At 40.3% G+C, this 21878-nt stretch overlaps 1 protein-coding gene across 4 annotated transcripts in view; it reads right to left on the reverse strand.

Annotated features, from left to right (window-relative positions):
- The window catches only part of GKAP1 (G kinase anchoring protein 1), a 157714-nt gene extending 141630 nt beyond the window's left edge, over positions 1-16084 (reverse strand). For 2 of the 4 annotated variants that reach the window (XM_037851149.1, XM_037851153.1), the window contains exons 1-2: positions 15825-16083; positions 15248-15377 (exon numbers count right to left, since the gene is read on the reverse strand). The gene's annotated coding sequence lies outside the window, so the exon portion shown is untranslated. Of the gene's footprint in view, positions 1-15247; positions 15378-15824 lie in introns of all 4 variants that reach the window. The other 2 variants (XM_037851151.1, XM_037851152.1) reach the window with 2 other exon arrangements.
- Positions 16085-21878: the final 5794 nt, after the last annotated feature.

Below are 21878 nucleotides of genomic sequence, written 5' to 3' on the forward strand. Positions count from 1 at the left end.
GATAGACCCTCAGATCTATGGCCGACTGATCTTTGATAAGGCCCCCAAAGTCACCGAACTGAGCCATAATGGTCTTTTCAACAAATGGGGCTGGGAGAGTTGGATATCCATATCCAAAAGAATGAAAGAGGACCCCTACCTCACCCCCTACACAAAAATTAACTCAAAATGGACCAAAGATCTCAATATAAAAGAAAGTACCATAAAACTCCTAGAAGATAATGTAGGAAAACATCTTCAAGACCTTGTATTAGGCGGCCACTTCCTAGACTTTACACCCAAAGCACAAACAACAAAAGAGAAAATAGATAAATGGGAACTCCTCAAGCTTAGAAGTTTCTGCACCTCAAAGGAATTTCTCAAAAAGGTAAAGAGGCAGCCAACTGAATGGGAAAAAATTTTTGGAAACCATGTATCTGACAAAAGACTGATATCTTGCATATATAAAGAAATCCTACAACTCAATGGCAATAGTACAGCCGGCCCAATTATAAAATGGGCAAAAGATATGAAAAGACAGTTCTCTGAAGAGGAAATACAAATGGCCAAGAAACACATGAAAAAATGTTCAGCTTCACTAGCTATTAGAGAGATGCAAATTAAGACCACAATGAGATACCATCTAACACCGGTTAGAATGGCTGCCATTAAACAAACAGGAAACTACAAATGCTGGAGGGGATGTGGAGAAATTGGAACTCTTATTCACTGTTGGTGGGACTGTATAATGGTTCAGCCACTCTGGAAGTCAGTCTGGCAGCTCCTTAGAAAACTAGATATAGAGTTACCATTCAACCCAGCGATTGCACTTCTCGGTATATACCCGGAAGATCGGAAAGCAGTGACGCGAACAGATATCTGCACGCCAATGTTCATAGCAGCATTATTCACAATTGCCAAGAGATGGAAACAACCCAAATGTCCTTCAACAGATGAGTGGATAAATAAAATGTGGTATATACACACGATGGAATACTACGCGGCAGTAAGAAGGAACGATCTCGTGAAACATATGACAACATGGATGAACCTTGAAGACATAATGCTAAGCGAAATAAGCCAGGCACAAAAAGAGAAATATTATATGCTACCACTAATGTGAACTTTGAAAAATATAAAACAAATGGCTTATAATGTAGAATGTAGGGGAACTAGCAATAGAGAGCAATTAAGGAAGGGGGACAATAATCGAAGAAGAACAGATAAGCTATTTAATGTTCTGGGGATGCCCAGGAATGACTATGGTCTGTTAATTTCTGATGGATATAGTAGGAGCAAGTTCACAGAAATGTTGCTATAGTAGGTAACTTTCTTGGGGTAAAGTAGGAACATGTTGGAAGTTAAGCAGTTATCTTAGGTTAGTTGTCTTTTTCTTACTCCCTTGTTATGGTCTCTTTAAAATGTTCTTTTATTGTATGTTTGTTTTCTTCTTAACTTTTTTTTCATACAGTTGATTTAAAAAAGAAGGGAAAGTTAAAAAAAAAAAAAAAACAAGGAAAAAAAAAAAAAGATGCAGTGCCCCCTTGAGGAGCCTGTGGAGAATGCAGGGGTATTCGCCTACCCCACCTCCATGGTTGCTAACATGACCACAGACATAGGGGACTGGTGGTTTGATGGGTTGAGCCCTCTACCACAGGTTTTACCCTTGGGAAGACGGTTGCTGTAAAGGAGAGGCTAGGCCTCCCTATGGTTGTGCCTAAGAGCCTCCTCCCGAATGCCTCTTTGTTGCTCAGATGTGGCCCTGTCTCTCTAGCTAAGCCAACTTGAAAGGTGAAATCACTGCCCTCCCCCCTATGTGGGATCAGACACCCAGGGGAGTGAATCTCCCTGGCAACGTGGAATACGACTCCCGGGGAGGAATGTAGACCTGGCATCGTGGGACGGAGAACATCTCCTTGACCAAAAGGGGGATGTGAAAGGAAATGAAATAAGCTTCAGTGGCAGAGAGAATCCAAAAGGAGCCGAGAGGTCACTATGGTGGGCACTCTTACGCACACTTTAGACAACCCTTTTTAGGTTCTAAAGAATTGGGGTAGCTGGTGGTGGATACCTGAAACTATCAAACTACAACCCAGAACCCATGAATCTCGAAGACAGTTGTATAAAAATGTAGCTTATGAGGGGTGACAAGGGGATTGGGAAAGCCATAAGGACCACACTCCACTTTGTCTAGTTTATGGATGGATGAGTAGAAAAATAGGGGAAGGAAACAAACAGACAAAGGTACCCAGTGTTCTTTTTTACTTCAATTGCTGTTTTTCACTCTAATTATTTTTCTTGTTATTCTTGTGTGTGTGCTAATGAAGGTGTCAGGGATTGATTTGGGTGATGAATGTACCACTATGTAATGGTACTGTGAACAATCGAAAGTACGATTTGTTTTGTATGACTGTGTGGTATATGAATATATCTTAATAAAATGAAGATTTAAAAAAAAAAAAAAAAAGACATAATGCTGAGCAAAATAAGCCAGGCACAAAAAGAGAGATATTGTATGTTACCACTAATGTGAATTCTGTGAAAAATGTACAATGTTTTATACTGTAGAATGTAGGGGACCTAGAGATACCAATTAGTGGAGGGGGAATGATAATCTAATAAGAACAGATAAACTATGGAGGGTAATCTCAATGTTATGGGAATGCTCAGGAATGAGTATGGTTTGTAAACTTTCTTGGATATAGGAAGATCATGTTGGAAGCAATAGAGTTATTTTAGGTTTTTTTTTTCTCTTATTCCTTTGTTTTCTTAGGGGTTGTTAATTTTCTTGGGGTATGGTAGGAACATGTTGGAAGCAATGTAGTTATTTTAGATTATTTGTTTTTCTTACTCCTCTGTTTGGACATGGTTTATTAATTTTCTTGGGGTATGGTAGGAACATATTGGAAGCAAAGTAGTTATTTTAGGTTATTTGTTTCCCTTAATCCATTGCTTTGTTTGAAATGTTGTGGGGTTTTTTTTGGTTGTTGTTTGCCTGTTTGTTTTTAATTTTTTGATAAACAAAAGTTAAAAAATTGAAAAAAAATCAGTAGAAAAATGGGAGTAAAAACTAAATGACAAATAGGGTGGGATGGGGGGATGGTTTGGGTATTCTCTTTTCACTTTTATTTTTTATTCTTATTCTGATTCTTTCTGATGTAAGGAAAATGTTCAGAAATAGATTGTGGTGATGAACGCATAACTATATGATCATACTGTGAACAGTTGATTGTATACCATGGATGACTGTATGGTTTGTGAATATATATCAATAAAACTGAATTTAAAAAAAAAAAAAAAAAAAGTGAAAGGATGGAAAAAGTATTCCATGTAAACAGTAATGGAAAGAGAGCTGGGGTGGCTCCATTAACATTAAATAAAATAGACTTTAAATCAAAAAATTTTACAAGGGGAAAGGAAGGAATATATATTGACACAAGTGCCAATTCAACAAGATATGACAATTAACATAAAGCACCTAACAACAGAGCCCCCAAATACATGAAGCAAACATTGACAAAACTGAAGGGAGAACTAGATGGTTCTACATTAACAATAGGAGACTTTACCTCACAACTTTCAATAATGGATAGAACATCTAGATAGAACAATAAAGAAATAGAGGACTTAAAATACAGGAAAAACCAACAACATCAACCAGACATATATAAAATACTTCACACAAAAACAACATATGACCCATTTTCCAAGTGCATATGACCCATTTTCCAGGACAGACCATACCTTAGGTCACGAAAATAGTCTTAATAATTCAGAAATACTGAAATCACACAACATATCTTCTCTGACACAATGAAATGAAGCTAGAAATCAATACCAGAAAAAAAACTGGAAAATTCACAAATATGTGGACTAAACAAGACACTCTTAAAACAACAATAGAGCTAAGAAGAAATCACAAGAAAAATTGGAAAATACTAGAAGATGAATGAAAATGAAAACACAGCATATCAAAACTTATGGGATGCAGCTAAGGCAGTGCTCAGAGTGAAATTTCTAGCTGCAAACAACTACATTAAAAGAGAAAAAGATCTCAAAGCAGTATCCTAATCTCACACCTGAAGGAACTAGAAAAAGAGTACGCTAAACCCAAAGTGAGCAGAAGGAAGGGGGGGAAAAGACTAGAGCAGAGATAAATGAAATAGAGAGTAGAAAAATAGAACAAAACCAAAAGTTGGTTCTTTGAAAAGATCAATAAAATTGACAAACATTTAGCTAGGCTAAAAAAGGAAAAAAAAATGCAAATAACTAAAATCAGAAATGAAAGTGGGGATGTTACTACCAATCTTACAGAAATAAAAAGGATTATAAGAGGATATTATGAACAACTTTATGCCAACAAATTAGAAAACCTAGATGAAATGGATAAATTCCTAGTAACACAGAAATAACCTAAATTGACTCAATAAGAAAAAAATCTCAACAGACCAACCACAAGTAAAGAGATTGGATCAGTGATCAAAAACATCCCAATGAGGGTGGGAGACAGGGGAAATCACATGGGAACTCTGTTCTTTCCACATGATTTTTCTATAAACCTACAACTGTTCTAATCAAAAAAAATTAAACAAACACTAAAACCTCCTAACAAAGAAAGTCCAGGACCAGATGACTTCCTTGGTGAATTTTACTGAACATTCAAAGAATTAAGACCAACCCTTCTCAAACTGTTCCAAAAAAACAGAGAAGGGAACCCTTCCTAACCATTCTATCCTGGCACCAAAGTCAGATAAAGACATCACACACACATAAAAGAAAACTGCAGACCAATATCCCTTATGAATACAGATATAAAAATCCTCAACGAAATACTAGTTAAATGAATCCAACAACACAGTAAAAGGATTACACACTATAACCAAGTGGGATTTATCCCAGGTATGTGAGGGTCGTTCAATATAAGAAAATCAAATAATGTAATAGACCACATTAACAGAAAGAAGGCCATAAAAAAACCCTCAAGATCATTTCAATGCAGAAAAAGCATTTGACAAAATCCAGAAAGCTTTCTTTATAGAAACACTCAGAAAACTAAGAGTAGAAGGGAACTTCCTCAACATGATAGAAGGCATATATGAAAACCCACAACTAAAATCATACTCGATGAAAGACTTAAAAGCTTCCTTGATAAAGTCAGGAACAAGACAAGTATGCCCACTGTCATACTTGTTATTCGATATTGTACTATAAGTTCTAGCCAGAGCAATCAGGCAAGACAAAGAAATAAAAGGCATCCAAAGTGGAAAGAAAGAAGTAAAACTATCACTATTCACAGATTATATGATCCCATATATAGAAAATTCCAAAGAATCCACAAGAAAGCTACCAGAGCTAATAAATCCAGCAAAATTACAGGGTACAAAATCAACACAGAAAATCAGTGATGTTTCCATACACTAGCAAAGAACAATCAAAAAAGAAATCAAGAAAAAACCGTTTCATTTACAATAGCTTCAAATGAATAAAATATCTAGAAATATATTTCACCAAGGATATGAAAGACTTTTATACTGAAAATTGCAAAATACTGCTGAAAGGAATTAAAGAAGACCTAAATATATGGAATATATCCCATGTTCATGGATTTAAAGACTTAATATCAATAAGAGGTCAATACTACCCAAGGTGATCTACAGATTCAACAAAAATCCCAATCAAAACTCTAGCGGTGTTTTCAGCAGAAACAAAAAAGCCAGTCCTCAAATTTATATGTAATTGCAAGTATCCCAGAATAATCAAAATCATCTTGAAAAAGAACAAAGTTGGAGGACTCACACTGCTCAGTTTCAAAACTTACTACAAAGTTACAGCAATCAAAACAGTGTGGTTGTTGGATGACTGTATGCTATGTACATATATCTCAATAAAACTGCAAAAAAAGGAAAAGAAAAGAAAGAAAGAGCATTCAAACTGGAAAGGAAGAAGTAAAAAACAAACAAAAACAGTGTGGTCATGGCATATGGATAGACAGACAGATCAGTGAAATAGAATCAAGGGTACAGAGATAAACCCATGGGACTGATTTTCAACAAGTACTCTAAATCCACTTAACGAGGTAAAAATAGTCTCTACCACAAATGGTACTGGGAAAACTGTATAGCCACATGCAAAATAATGAAAGTAGACCCCCTACCTCATGCCACAAACAAAATTAACTCAAAATGAATCAATGACCTAAATATAAGAACTAAAACCATATAACTCTTAGAAGAAAACATTGGGAAAAATCTTTGGGACCTTGTATTTGGTAATGGATTCTCAGATATGACACCAAAATCATGAGCAACAAAACAAACAGATAAAAGGAACTTCATCAAATTAAAAATTTTTTGTGTGGAGGACATTTTCAAGAAGTGAAAAGACAACATATGTAATGGGAGGAAATATTTGGAAATCATATATATCTGATAAGGGCTTATATCCAGAGTAAATAAAGAACTACTGCAACTCAACAATAAAAAGACAAACAACCCAATTAACAAATGGGCAAAGGACTTGAGTAAACATTTCTCCAAAAAGGATACTCAAATGGTCAATAAGCACATGAAAGGATGCTTAACATCATTAGTCATAACAGAAATGCAAATCAAAACCACAGTGACATACCACCTCATACCCACTAGGATGACTATTATTTTAAAATCATAAAATAAGTGTTGGCAAGGATGTGGAGAAATGGAACTCTTGTGCATTGCTGGTGAGAATGTAAAATGGTGCACCTGCTATAGAAAACAGTTTGGCAGTTCCACAAAAAGTTAATCATAGAATTACCAAATGACTTGGTAATTCCACTCTGAGGTATATACTCCAAAGAACTGACAGCAGGGGCTAAATCAGATATTTGTACACCAGTGGTCACAGAAGCATAAATCACAATAGCCAAAAGCCATAAACAATCTAAGTGCCCATTGACAGATAAATGGATAAACAAAATGTAGTATGTTCACATAATGGAATAGTATTCAGCCATAAAAAGGAATGAAGCTCTGATACAACATAGATGAACCTTGAAAACATTATGCTAAGTGAAAAAAGCCAGACACAAAGGGAAAAATAATGTATGATTCCATTTATATGAAATATCTAGAATAGGCAAATTCATAGAGACAGAAAGTAGCAGGAGCTGGGGGTAGGGGGAACGGGGAGTAATTCCTTAATGGGTACAAAGTTTATGTTATGGGTAATGAAAAAGTTTTAGTAATGTATGGTGATGACGGTAGCACATACTTGTAAAAGTAATTAATGCCACTGAATTGAACACTTAAAATGGTAAAAATGGAAAATTGTTATATATATTTGTTACGACAATAAAAACAAAAAAAAAATATGTTGACTATAACCATATTTGACTCCATGGCAAAAAGTGTTTTGACATAGCAAACAAAACTTAAATCAATATCTGGCTCTTCTAGAATCTAAGGCTTTAATCTTTGAAATAAAAGGCAAAAAATTTCTAGACATTGAGAAATAGTGCTGAGCAATCAGCCAATGAAAGAGTCAAAGACCTAAAGATTACATTAACATGCTACAGAAGGAAAGCATCAATCTACCTGAAACCCAGGAATCACTTAAATCCTTTAGCCTGTGAGAAACTTAAGGCAAAAGGCATTATGTCTTAAGAGTTAAACAGTGGGAACACAGTAGACCATCAGTAAATGTCTCCTGGATGAATGAGAAGGTGAAAGGGAAAGGGAAAGGGAAGGGAAGAAAGCATTAGAACAAATACTTGTCACTAAGAAAAGAACCAATAATAAACACTCAGAAAACAACACACTTATTTTCTGGGAAGGTGGCTACCTATGCTGTACCACCTCAGCAGCCCATGTGTTAAAACACTTAAGTTATGAAGGGGTAAAAAGGAAAAGGAGAGATGTGAACCTATAATAATACTATTTGGTAAGATATAGGGGTGAAATAAACAGAACAGGGTATTAGAAGCAACTTCCAGTAACTAAAAGTAAAAATCAAGGCAAAAATAGCTCTACTTACCATGTAGCTGAAGGGGTAAGGAGATGGAAGAACTAGAGAGGCTCAGTCATCTGTGTTGCATGCATATCTTTTTTTTTTAATTCAGTTTTATTGAGATATATTCACATATGATACAATCATCCATGGTGTACAATCAACTGTTCACAGTACCATCTTATAGTTGTACATTGATCACCCCAATCTATTTTTGAACATTTTCCTTACACCAGAAAGAATCGGAATCAGAATAAAAAATAAAAAAAGAACACCCAAATCACCCCCCCATCCCACTCTATTTTTCATTTAGGTTTTGTCCCCATTTTTCTACTCATCCATCCATACACTGGATAAAGGGAGTGCGATCCACAGGGTTTTCACAATCGCACAGTCACCTCTTGTAAGCTACATTGTTACACAATCATCTTCAAGAGTCAAGGCTACTGAGTTGGAGTTTGATAGTTTCAGGTATTTACTTCTAGCTATTCCAATTATCAAAACCTAAAAAGTGTTATCAATATAGTGTGTGAGAATGTCCACCAGAGTGACCTCTCGACACCTCTCGAAATCTCTCAGCCACTGAAGCTTTATTTCATTTCATTTGGCATCCCCCTTTCGGTCCAGATGTTCTCAATCCCACAATGCAGGTCCAGATTCATCCCCAGGAGTCATATCCTGCGTTGCCAGGGAGATTTACACCACTGGGAGTCAGATCCCACATAGGGGGGAGGGCAGTGAGATCACTCGCCAAGGTGGTCTAATTGGAGAGAGAGGGCCACATCTGAGCAACAAAGAGTCACTCAGGGGAAGACTCTTAGGCACAATTATAAGCAGGTTTAGCGTCTCCTTGTATGCATGCACATCTTTTAAAGAAAGTGATAAACAGCAAACTACCTCAACAGTCATGAGAGAAATCCACATACAATGTCAAGTTACTCTAATGAGTACTTCAGAAAGAGGGGGGTGTCTGTAAATTTTAAGTGAAAGAAGGGCATAAAACTTTATATAAATACGATGTCCAATTTATAAATGTGTATTTTTTATATGCATACCAAAAAGAAGGAAATGCATGGGATTACTCATGATGCTTATCTGCCTTTTTATAATTTCCACTATCCCCCAAATGTCCTGCAATGACCATATTCTACAAGAAAAAAATTTCATCTTCAAAAGGGAAATATTCATCTGTACCCAAACTGAAAAAGTTGAACATAATGTAATCAACACAATATTGATTTTGCTTTCTCGTGTCAAAGCCTAGAAAGGGCAACTACAGATCAGCATTGATAATGTCATGCTTCTGGTCCTTTATGTTAGTAATGCAGAAGTCAAATGACAAAGAGCAAGTGTCAAAAACTGATTATGTTGCACACTTTTAGGAGAACATCACTTTCATTAAATTTTCAGAATTAAAAAGGCAGTCATCTTATACAATCCAGGAGGCAATTCAATAACCATTTTTCCCCCCAATTTAATGAGAAGAAGGGACAAGTAACCAGATCATGAAGGCATCAGACTTTTTGAAGCTACTAATTCAGGGCATGGCCAGGGTTAGTACCTATGCCGGTTTGAATGTATTATGTCCCCCAGAAAAAGCCATATTCTTCGATGCAGTCTTGTGGGGCAGACAGTTTAGTGCTGTTTAGATTTGCATGGAAATGCACCCCACTCAACTGTAGGTGATAACTCTGATGAGATATTTCCATGGAGGCGTGGCCCCACCCATTCAGGGTGGGCCTTGATCAGTGGAGCCATATAAATGAGCTGACAAACAGATGGAACTCAGTGCAGCTGTGAGTGACATTCTGAAGAGGAGCTACAGCCAAGAGGGACACTTTGAAGAAAGCACAGGAGCTGCAGATAAGAGACAGTTTGAAGACGGCCATTGAAAGCAGACTCTTGCTCCGGAGAAGCTAAGAGAGGACAAATACCCCAAGTGCAACTAAGAGTGACATTTTTGAGGAACTGCAGCCTAGAGAGGAACATCCTGGGAGAAAGCCATTTTGAAACCAGAACTTTGGAGCAGACGCCAGCCACGTGCCTTCCCAGCTAACACAGGTTTTCAGAACACCATTGGCCATACTCCAGTGAAGGTACCCGATCGCTGATGTGTTACCTTGTACACTTTATGGCCTTGATACTATAACTGTGTAACCAAATAAACCCCCTTTTATAAAAGCCAATCCATTCCTGGTGTTTTGCATTCCAGCAGCATTAGCAAACTAAAACAGTACCCCTTCAGTCTTTTGTTCTATATTTTCACATCTCCATTTACAGTCATATCTAAGGGATATTACAATCAACAGATTCAAATAGGGCTCTTCTCCCTCCCACCTCTTTATTTTCCCTTTCTATGTCTTTCAAATACACACAGTATTTAAAATCCAGACACTTACATGCTCAGTCATTTATATACACTTAAATGCTTACCTGCTCACATATGAAATGCGGACATAATTAAACAAAAAAAGTATAGAGGGCATCCACTAGGCTATGTACCTAGGTCAGTCTGTGAAAATGGTGGCTAGTGCTGTACATTAAAGAGATATTTACATAATAGTAAAATACTACATAAATCAGGGTTTTAATCTACATAAACAAAATTCTAATAATATTTTATATTTCTTTTCCCTCTTCCCTTTTAGTCTCCTTCTTTTAAAAATAACTTAAAAGCTAATTAGTGGAGACAGAAAAAGACGGCAGCATAGAGAGGAGTGGAAGCTAGTTTATCTCCCTGGAACAACTAATAAACAACCAGGAACAACTAGTAAATAATCCGGAATAACTGTGGGGGGACCAATGTGACTGTCCACTCATCATACACCAACTGGAATTGGGAGGAATGCCCGAGATTGCAGCATAAAATCCATTAAGCAAAAACTGCAGCTCCAAGCCAGGAGCCCCCTCCCCCCATGGCCAGAACGGCAAAGCCTCACTGTGCTACAGAGCAGCGCTCTCTGAGCAAGTGAACAGAGCTCAGCTGAGCTCCTCCTGGGGTTTTAATTAACAAACATGGACTGCTTGATACAAGCTATGAATCCCCAACAAGCAGACAGAGGCTTTTGGTGATGACTGACCTTGGAGAGGTGGAGGGTGGCTGCAGACTGGCCCTGAAGGGGGCTTTACTTCCCTTTTTTGACTCAGTGGAGAAAGCCTCAGCCATTTTCAATTCCTAACACTCTGACCCAGACAAGGGTGGAGATAGCACAGGCAGAGAGACTATTCAAACGCTAATGAACTCTCCCTAGGGGGGGTATTTTCCCTAAGAGGAAAGGGGTCAGGCCCAGCTCTACTACCCACCTTCCATTCAGAACCAGACCCCAGAGCCTGGGGGAAAACAGCCATGGCCACACCTCCTTACAGCAGTCTGGAGCTATAGACTGACAGGCACCACCTACTGGGCAGAAAAGCACAGTGACTTGAGGCCTCATAGGGTGTACCAGTCTTCTAAGACACCTTCAGGGAAACTGGATACTATTCCCTCCTTCCACGACCTGACCCTGTTCTGGTCTGGGAATACCTGATTGGGGTAACCAAGGAAACCAGATGCCTACACAATAGAAAACTACAACCTACACTAAGAAAAATGAAGTTATGGCCCAGTCAGAGGAACAAACTTACACTTCAATTGAGATACAGGAATTGAAACAACTACTACTAAATCAATTCAAAAAGTTTAGGGAAGATATGGCAAAAGAGATTAAGCGTATAATGAAAACACTGGATGTACGTAAGGCAGAAATCAAAAGTTCTAAAAAACGACTGGCAGAATCTACAGAAATGAAAGGCACAATATAAGAGATGAAAACAAAATGGAAACATTCAACAGCAGATCTCAAGAGGCAGAAGAAAACACTCAGAAACCAGAGAACAAGGCACCTGAAAGCCCTCACACAAAAGAACAGATAGAGAAAAGAATGGAAAAATATGAGCAACATCTCTGGGAACTTAAGGACAAAAAAAAATGCAGGAAAGTACATGTCTTTGGTGTTCCAGAAGGAGAAGACAAGGGAAAAGGGGCAGAAGCAATAACAGAGGAAATAATCAATGAAAATTTCCCAACTCTTATGAAAGAAGCACAGCATACCCCAAACAGAATAGATCTGAATAGGCCTATGCCAAGACACTTAATCAGATTATCAAACATCAAAGATAAAGAGAGAATCCTGAAAGCAGCAAGAGAAAAGTAATCCATCACATACAAAGGAAGCTTGATAAGACAACATGCAGATTTCTCAATAGAAACCATGGAGGCAAGAAGGAAGTGGGGTGATATATTTAAGATACTGCAAGAAAAAAACCACCAACCAAGAATCCTATATCCGGCAAAACTGTCCTTCAAATGTGAGGGAGAGCTTAAAATATTCTCAGACAAACAGACAATGAGGGGTTTGTGAACAAGATACCTGCTCTACAGGAAACACTAAAGGAAGCACTGCAGACAGAAAGGAAAAGACAGGAGTGAGAGATTTGGAAAACAATTTTGGGAGATAGTAGCACAACAATGTACATACACTGAACAAAGATGACTGTGAGCATGGTTGAAAGAGGAAGGTTAGGAGCATGTGGGACAACAGAAGCAAAGAGGAAAGATAAAGGCTGGGACTGTATAACTCAGTGAAACCTACAGTGCTCAACAATTATAATAAAAGGTACAAATATGTTTTTACATGAAGGAGAACAAATGAATGTCAGCATTGCAAGGTGTTAACAATAGGGTAGGATTGGGGGGGAATACAATCAATGCAAACTACAGAACTATAATTAACAGAAATACTGTATTATGCTTCCTTTAATATAACAAAGGCAACATACCAAAGCTAAATGCACATGGTGGTGGTGGGGGGGAGGGGTAGGGGAAGGGTATGGGACTCCTGGCATTGGTGACATTCTCTGACTCTTTATTCTACCTTAGTTTAATGCTATCTTTCCTTTTGTTGCTTTTAGCTGTCATGTTTTTTTTTCTCTCTCTCTCTCTCTTCTTTTTCTTTTGTCCCTCTACCTTCTTTGACTCTTCCTCCTTTTTTGTGGAAGAAATGGAGATGTCCTTATATAGATAGCAGTGATGGTGCTGAATATGTAAATACATGACTATACAGGAACCAACGACTGTTGGAAGTATGATGCATGAACAAAACTATCAAAAAAAAAGGGTTGATGAAGAAACCTTGAGGACACTATATTGAGTGAAATAAGACAGACAGATAAGGACAAATATTGCACTTAAAATTTCTATTCATTCTTAAGAATCTGCTCAGGTGCTAGCACCTTTGTAAAGCTTTCGCTGACCTGCCCCTCACTGTTCCCTCCTCTGCAATATTTTTATATTTATATTTACTTTCATAATCAAAGAGACTCCATTAAGATGTTTATTGCTGTGTCTATCCTGCTATACAATCTTTATTTCAAGATCCTAAAGGGCAAGGATTTCTGTCCCTAACAAATATCATCGGACCTGGCAAATGGAAGATGAATTTACTGAACTTATTATTTTCAACGTTGTTTACAATCCCCAGGTATACAGCTCTCTGTGCTTTGGAATATATGGTCTGGAAGCATATAGGACAGCAAAAGAAAATATAAAGTGCAATACAGATTATCCACAATTCACATCATGCAACTGTCAGTTAAAAATGAGTATTAGTTCAAAGTTGTTTCATTATGCAAAGTGATATTCTACTAACTGATCACCATAACTAATTTTGTTGAGGAAATACATTTGGTCGTAAAGTGTTGATTATAAATAATTAGTATGGTTAAAATAGAAAATTTTAGGTCATGTACATTACCATACATTAAAAAAAAAAGGATACATCTGGTGCTTAAGTAAATTGTTTATAATAAATGAGTAGCCTAAACTGGGAGCAGCAGGATTTCTAAATGGCCAGTATTCCTGAGCTCTGTCAAGTTTCTGAGCATCAATGCTATTATGATCTCATCTCTTTAGCCTATGACCTCACTAAGGCCTGGAAAGATGGTAGCCACAGCCATATCTGAGTCAAAGAGACCACGATTAGGGCACTTCAAAACTCATATATATATGAATGAGTTAATGAAAAACAACCAACTATATCCGTTTTTATAAAATGAATGATAGCCATTTCCCACTAACACAATTAACCAGTTAGCATGATCAAAAAAAAAAAGACACAATGTAGATGTGTAGATGTCAATTAATGTGGCCTTGTTAAAATGTAACTTAGATTTTTAAAAAAAGTAAATCGAACATAAAATGAAATGGCACCAAGAATCAGTGATTTCATACTTGGTGAAATTTAAAAAAAAAATTGTATTTTATATTCTATACCCAAACAATAGACGTAACACAATCTTTCACTTTGACTTCTTAAAATTAAGATTCACAACCAGCAAGTGCCAAGTGCATACCAAAACTTTCTCCACTACACACTAACTGTAAACGAACCACATAAGTTCAATGCCTATGCCCTAAATTCCATTTTTTCCCTCATAGTTAAGTACTGACTCCACCACCACCACCCCCCACTTCCCCCATCCCCAAGCTGTAGCTCCTAATTTCTAGAGGTTGACAAATCTAACCAAAAGTACATGAATAAAAGTGCATGAATAAAAGTGCATCTATTTTCATTTTTCCAGAGTTATTTTGGTTTACTTCTAAGTTCTTACCCCAGGGAGCTGAAGCCACTAGCCAGATAAATTGTAAATTCGTTGTAACCATTTGCGACAATAGAGAATTCCTTCCATAAATTAGGACCCGTCTAGTACCAACTATAGTGTTATACACCTGTTGAGGTAAAAACCTAGAGTTCTACAGAAAAAGATTTTTAATATTTTAAATTGTCATAAAGTTTCTCAAACATTCTTACAGTTACAAAACAAAATTTTCAAACTGTAATTTAGGTTACAGTCACAGGCATATTTACTACTCAAAGAAAAAGACAATACCGAATGGTGTGAAAGAAATTTCTCTAGCTCTTTAGTACAAGAAAGACTTTCATTAACGCCTGCAATGAAAATCGGTAGCACATAATTGTAAAATCTAGCCAAGGTGAGTCTGAAAAACTATATATAAAGTGCTAGCGAGAGAAGGCAACTAGACAATTCTTTAATAAGTCATTTTTGTCATTAGTTTAATGTTTACTAACCACACTAAATTTTAAGAGATTTGACCAAAATTATCAGTTATTTTTCCAAATAACAACAAAATCGACAAAAAAAAATTCAAAATCCTGTTCCCTTAGTTTTCAACAGATGGGGGAAGAAGGGATGGGAAGCGCTAAGTTCAAAAATTAATTCACTATACCTCATTCACGAAAGTCAAATTTCACCCATAGGCTGTTAACCGATGCTCCAAAACTTATTCGCACAAAGTACGCAGAGAAAGAAATAAGGCTGGGCGAGACCAAACTCGGGCAGAGAAGAGACTTCAAGACCTGAAAGGGAGAAAACAACGAGTCAGGTCCTCGCTCCAGAAATTTCCGATCGCCCGGCTCTCCCGGAGGGAGCGCGGGAGGCAGCGGCCCTCTCGGGCTGAGCCGCGGGCGCAGCTGCGGCGGAGGGACGGGGGCGGTGGCACCTGTCACTCGGCGGCCCCCACCCCCGCGGGGCCAGCGGAGGCGCGGCCACCGCCCCGGCGCCGAGGCCTGCGGTTGGGCGCGGGTCCCTCCCCGCCGGCCGGAGCCCTCCGCCGAGCGTCCGGGCCGCGGGCCTTCCCGGGAGCGGCCCTCCTGCGCCCTCTGAGCAGCGGCTCCGGCCGGCGGGCCCCGTCGCCTCAGGCCGAGCCCCCCAACAGCCGAGGCCGGGACGCGGAGGGGAGAGCCGCCGAGTCGCCACCGCCGTCTCAGGGGCACCCTCGAGGCGGGCCCGCCCTCCGTACTCACCGGGGCCTCAGCGGCCGCCGGCTCGGCCCTCGTCTCCCTCCTCCCCCCGCCGCCGCCGCTCCCGCGGCTCCCTGGGCGGCCGCACTGGGCGTTGGGACCCGGCTGGGTCAAGTGTCGGGAGGGGCGGGGCGGGCTCGCGCCAGGCGGGGGTCGCGCGGAACCCCGCGGGCTGGACACCGGGTACTAACGACTCCCCGGGCGCCGGGCCGGGCCGGCTGGGCGGACCACGGTGGCGAACGCGGCCGCAGGCTGCAGGCTGCGGTGAGGGGCGGGGAGAGCGCGGCTGCGAGCCGAAGGGCGGGAGGGAAGCCCCGGCGGAGGGGGCGGCGTGAGAGCCGCGGGGCGGGGAGCCGGGGGCGGGGCCTGGCGCGCCCGCAGACGCGCGCGCCGGGGTTTGTTTATTTTCTCTGTCGGTTGCGGCGCTGGCGCGTGGGCACAGGTTCGCGGGTGACGTGAGCGCCCAGAGTTGGGGTGAAGACCAGAACCACCTGCCGGAGAAGGGGAGCTACGGGGGCCGGGCAGGGTCCAAACGTCTCACGTAGGCGGCGGCGCCGCGGTCTTTGGGGTTACCGGGAAGAGAAGGGCTTCCCCAGAGCGCGTGGAAGGACCGAGGCCTCTCGAGCGAGTAGGACCCCGGGACGCTCGCCCGCACTTCGAGGCGATCCCTCGCATCGCCGACAGCAGTTAGAGGGCGACGGAGTAGAAAAGGGCTGTGGGACCTGATGGCGGGGTTTCCCCAACACCTCAGGACTAAACCTCTCGTCCGGCAAATCAAGAGTTGAATAACAAGAAAGCATCAGGTCGCTGTAAGGAAAATAACTAGCGTTGCTCAGTTGTTGGCCGAGTTAAACAGCGCTTTTCACATCTTGTCCTTTGATGCTCCTTCAGGTAACAGTATCCTGATTTCACAAGCGAAGTTAAGTGACTTACCCAAAGCCTCGCAGCTAATAAATTGCAGAGCCAGAACCCAACTCTATTGACTTCAAATTCGGGGCGCTTATCACCGCCACGTTATCTCCCTAAATCAGTTTGAGTCAACTAATAATAGACACACACACACCCCCCCCCACAGGTAATGGGGTAATACTGCAGGATTACAAAGGAGAGTTGAGCGGTATTGGTAATACCGCAGGGTTACAAAGGAGAGTTTAAAATGCTGTCCTTGCCCTCGAATAAAGCAGAGATAAATGTTATAGTAAAAAAAAAAACAAACCACAATATGTGCCACGTAAACAAAACAAATGACCTGGGAAGGATGGAAGAACCATTCATATCTGGCTGGGTGATCAGAAAAGAAAGGCAGCATGAAGAAGGAGGAATTTGGGACTGACCTTGCAGAAGATAGGGTAGGGTTTTTACATCAAGAAAGGATAGCATGAGAAAATATATGAAACTGGACAGATGAAAGTCGTGTTAAGGAAACAACAAATGGCAAGACTGTAGGGCATGTTAAGAAGCGGCGGAGACAAAGGAGAATGAGGCCTGGCTTCCAGGGGGAGAAATTTGAATTTAATTCTGAACTTTGAGTGTTCATGGTTTAAAAGTTTTTGAGAAGTAAGGTTTTGTCTTTGTGCTGTTGGCCTCTCTGTGAAGGGATACAGAAGTTAGAGATAGAAAAACTGCAAGAGAGGCCAACAATAGGCTAGGTAAAAGGTAATGATGAATCTGAACTCAGGGTAGGGAAGGAGGAATGAAAAGAACATGGTTGAGAGAGGATGTGGAAGCAGAATCTACAGAATTCAGCAAATGATTGGTTGTTGGAAGGAAGAGAGAAATCAAAGGTAGCTAAGGTTTTGAGTTTGTAGACATTAGAAATAAAAAAGTTAAGACAAGGAATTGCTTTTTGGGAGATGATAAGTTTAGTTTTGGACAGTTTGAAGGGTTAGCAAGACAGCCAGATAGAGATGGCCCCACTGCAAAGTTAGAAATAAAGGTTTTGAAATATAGAGAACAGAACTGAACTAAAAAAAAATAGATTGGGGAGGAGGCGGGGCAAGATGGCAGACTGGTGAGCTGTATGTTTTAGTTACTCCTCCAGGAAAGTAGGTAAAAAGCCAGGAACTGCGTGGACTGGACACCACAGAGCAATCTGTCTTTGGGCATACTTCATACAACACTCATGAAAACGTGGAACTGCTGAGATCAGCGAAATCTGTAAGTTTTTGCGGCCAGGGGACCCGCGCCCCTCCCTGCCAGGCTCAGTCCCGGGGGAGGAGGGGCTGTCAGCTCCGGGAAGGAGAAGGGAGAATTGCAGTGGCTGCTCTTATCGGAAACTCATTCTACTGATTCAAACTCCAACCATAGATAGACTGAGACCAGACACCAGAGACTCTGAGAGCAGCCAGCCCAGCAGAGAGGAGACAGGCATAGAAAAAAAACAACACGAAAAACTCCAAAATAAAAGCAGAGGATTTTTGGAGTTCTGGTGAACACAGAAAGGGGAAGGGCAGAGATCAGGCCTTGAGGCGCATATGCAAATCCCGAAGCAAAGCTGATCTCTCTGCCCTGTGCACCTTTCCTTAATGGCCCTGGTTGCTTTGTCTATTAGCATTTCAATAACCCATTAGATCTCTGAGGAGGGCCGTTTTTTTTTTTTTTTTTTTTTTAAATCCTTTTTGCTTTTTCTAAAACAATTACTCTAAGAAGCTCAATACAGAAAGCTTCAAAGAATTGAAATTTGGGCACGTCAAGTCAAGAGCAGAACTAAGAGAGCTCTGAGACAAAAGGCAATAATCCAGTGGCTGAGAAAATTCACTAAACAACACAACTTCCCAAGAAAAGGGGGGTGTCCGCTCACAGCCACCATCCTGGTGGACAGGAAACACTCCTGCCCATCGCCAGCCCCATAGCCCAGAGCTGCCCCAGACAACCCAGTGTGACGGAAGTGCTTCAAATAACAGGCACACACCACAAAACTGGGCGTGGACATTAGCCTTCCCTGCAACCTCAGCTGAATGTCCCAGAGCTGGGAAGGGGGAGCAGTGTGAATTCACAGAGCCCCATTCAGCCATCATTTGAGCAGACTGGGAGCCTCCCAACACAGCCCAGCAGCCCAGAACTGCCCTGGGGGGACGGCACTCACCTGTGACATAGCACAGTCGTCCCTCAACAGAGGACCCGGGGTGCACAGCCTGGAAGAGGGGCCCACTTGCAAGTCTCAGGAGCCATATGCCAATACCAAAGACTTGTGGGTCAGTGGCAGAGACAAACTGTGGCAGGACTGAACTGAAGGATTAGACTATTGCAGTAGCTTTAAAACTCTAGGATCATCAGGGAGATTTGATTGTTAGGGCCACCCCCCCTCCCCGACTGCCCAGAAACACGCCCCACATACAGGGCAGGCAACACCAACTACACACGCAAGCTTGGTACACCAATTGGGCCCCACAAGACTCACTCCCCCCACTCACCAAAAAGGCTAAGCAGGGGAGATCTGGCTTGTGGAGAACAGGTGGCTCGTGGACGCCACCTGCTGGTTAGTTAGAGAAAGTCTACTCCACGAAGCTGTAGATCTGATAAATTAGAGATAAGGACTTCAACTGGTCTACAAACCCTAAAAGAACCCTATCAAGTTCAGCAAATGCCACGAGGCCAAAAACAACAGAAAATTATAAAGCATATGAAAAAACCAGACGATATGGATAACCCAAGCCCAAGCACCCAAATCAAAAGACCAGAAGAGACACAGCACCTAGAGCAGCTACTCAAAGAACTAAAGATGAACAATGAGACCATAGTACGGGATATGAAGGAAATCAAGAAGACCCTAGAAGAGCATAAAGAAGACATTGCAAGACTAAATAAAAAATGGATGATCTTATGGAAATTAAAGAAACTGTTGACCAAATTAAAAAGATTCTGGACACTCATAGTACAAGACTAGAGGAAGTTGAACAACGAATCAGTGACCTGGAAGATGACAGAATGGAAAATGAAAGCATAAAAGAAAGAATGGGGAAAAAAATTGAAAAACTCGAAATGGACCTCAGGGATATGATAGATAATATGAAACGTCCAAATATAAGACTCATTGGTGTCCCAGAAGGGGAAGAAAAGGGTAAAGGTCTAGGAAGAGTATTCAAAGAAATTGTTGGGGAAAACTTCCCAAATCTTCTAAACAACATAAATACACAAATCATAAATGCTCAGCGAACTCCAAATAGAATAAATCCAAAAAAACCCACTCCGAGACATATACTGATCACACTGTCAAACATAGAAGAGAAGGAGCAAGTTCTGAAAGCAGCAAGAGAAAAGCAATTCACCACATACAAAGGAAACAGCATAAGACTAAGTAGTGACTACTCAGCAGCCACCATGGAGGCGAGAAGGCAGTGGCACGATATATTTAAAATTCTGAGTGAGAGGAATTTCCAGCCAAGAATACTTTATCCAGCAAAGCTCTCCTTCAAATTTGAGGGAGAGCTTAAATTTTTCACAGACAAAGAAATGCTGAGAGAATTTGCTAACAAGAGACCTGCCCTACTGGAGATACTAAAGGGAGCCCTACAGACAGAGAAACAAAGACAGGACAGAGAGACTTGGAGAAAGGTTCAGTACTAAAGAGATTCGGTATGGGTACAATAAAGGATATTAATAGAGACAGGGAAAAATATGGCAAACATAATCCAAAGGATAAGATGGCCGATTCAAGAAATGCCTTCACGGTTTTAACGTTGAATGTAAATGGATTAAACTCCCCAATTAAAAGATATAGATTTGCAGAATGGATCAAAAAAAATGAACCATCAATATGTTGCATACAAGAGACTCATCTTAGACACAGGGACACAAAGAAACTGAAAGTGAAAGGATGGAAAAAAGTATTTCATGCAAGCTACAGCCAAAAGAAAGCAGGTGTAGCAATATTAATCTCAGATAAAATAGACTTCAAATGCAGGGATGTTTTGAGAGACAAAGAAGGCCACTACATACTAATAAAAGGGGCAATTCAGCAAGAAGAAATAACAATCGTAAATGTCTATGCACCCAATCAAGGTGCCACAAAATACATGAGAGAAACATTGGCAAAACTAAAGGAAGCAATTGATGTTTCCACAATAATTGTGGGAGACTTCAACACATCACTCTCTCCTATAGATAGATCAACCAGACAGAAGACCAATAAGGAAATTGAAAACCTAAACAATCTGATAAATGAATTAGATTTAACAGACATCTACAGGACATTACATCCCAAATCACCAGGATACACATACTTTTCTAGTGCTCACGGAACTTTCTCCAGAATAGATCATATGCTGGGACATAAAACAAGCCTCAATAAATTTAAAAAGATTGAAATTATTCAAAGCACATTCTCTGACCACAATGGAATACAATTAGAAGTCAATAACCATCAGAGACTTAGAAAATTCACAAATACCTGGAGGTTAAACAACACACTCCTAAACAATCAGTGGGTTAAAGAAGAAATAGCAAGAGAAATTGCTAAATATATAGAGACGAATGAAAATGAGAACACAACATACCAAAACCTATGGGATGCAGCAAAAGCAGTGCTAAGGGGGAAATTTATAGCACTAAACGCATATATTAAAAAGGAAGAAAGAGCCAAAATCAAAGAACTAATGGATCAACTGAAGAAGCTAGAAAATGAACAGCAAACCAATCCTAAACCAAGTACAAGAAAAGAAATAACAAGGATTAAAGCAGAAGTAAATGACATAGAGAACAAAAAAACAATAGAAAGGATAAATATCACCAAAAGTTGGTTCTTTGAGAAGATCAACAAGATTGACAAGCCCCTAGCTAGACTGACAAAATCAAAAAGAGAGAAGACCCATATAAACAAAATAATGAATGAAAAAGGTGACATAACTGCAGATCCTGAAGAAATTAAAAAAATTATAAGAGGATATTATGAACAACTGTATGGCAACAAACTGGATAATGTAGAAGAAATGGACAATTTCCTGGAAACATATGAACAACCTAGACTGACCAGAGAAGAAATAGAAGACCTCAACCAACCCATCACAAGCAAAGAGATCCAATCAGTCATCAAAAATCTTCCCACAAATAAATGCCCAG

Source organism: Choloepus didactylus, chromosome 10 (genome assembly GCF_015220235.1).
Source record: "Choloepus didactylus isolate mChoDid1 chromosome 10, mChoDid1.pri, whole genome shotgun sequence".
NCBI lineage: Eukaryota > Metazoa > Chordata > Mammalia > Pilosa > Megalonychidae > Choloepus > Choloepus didactylus.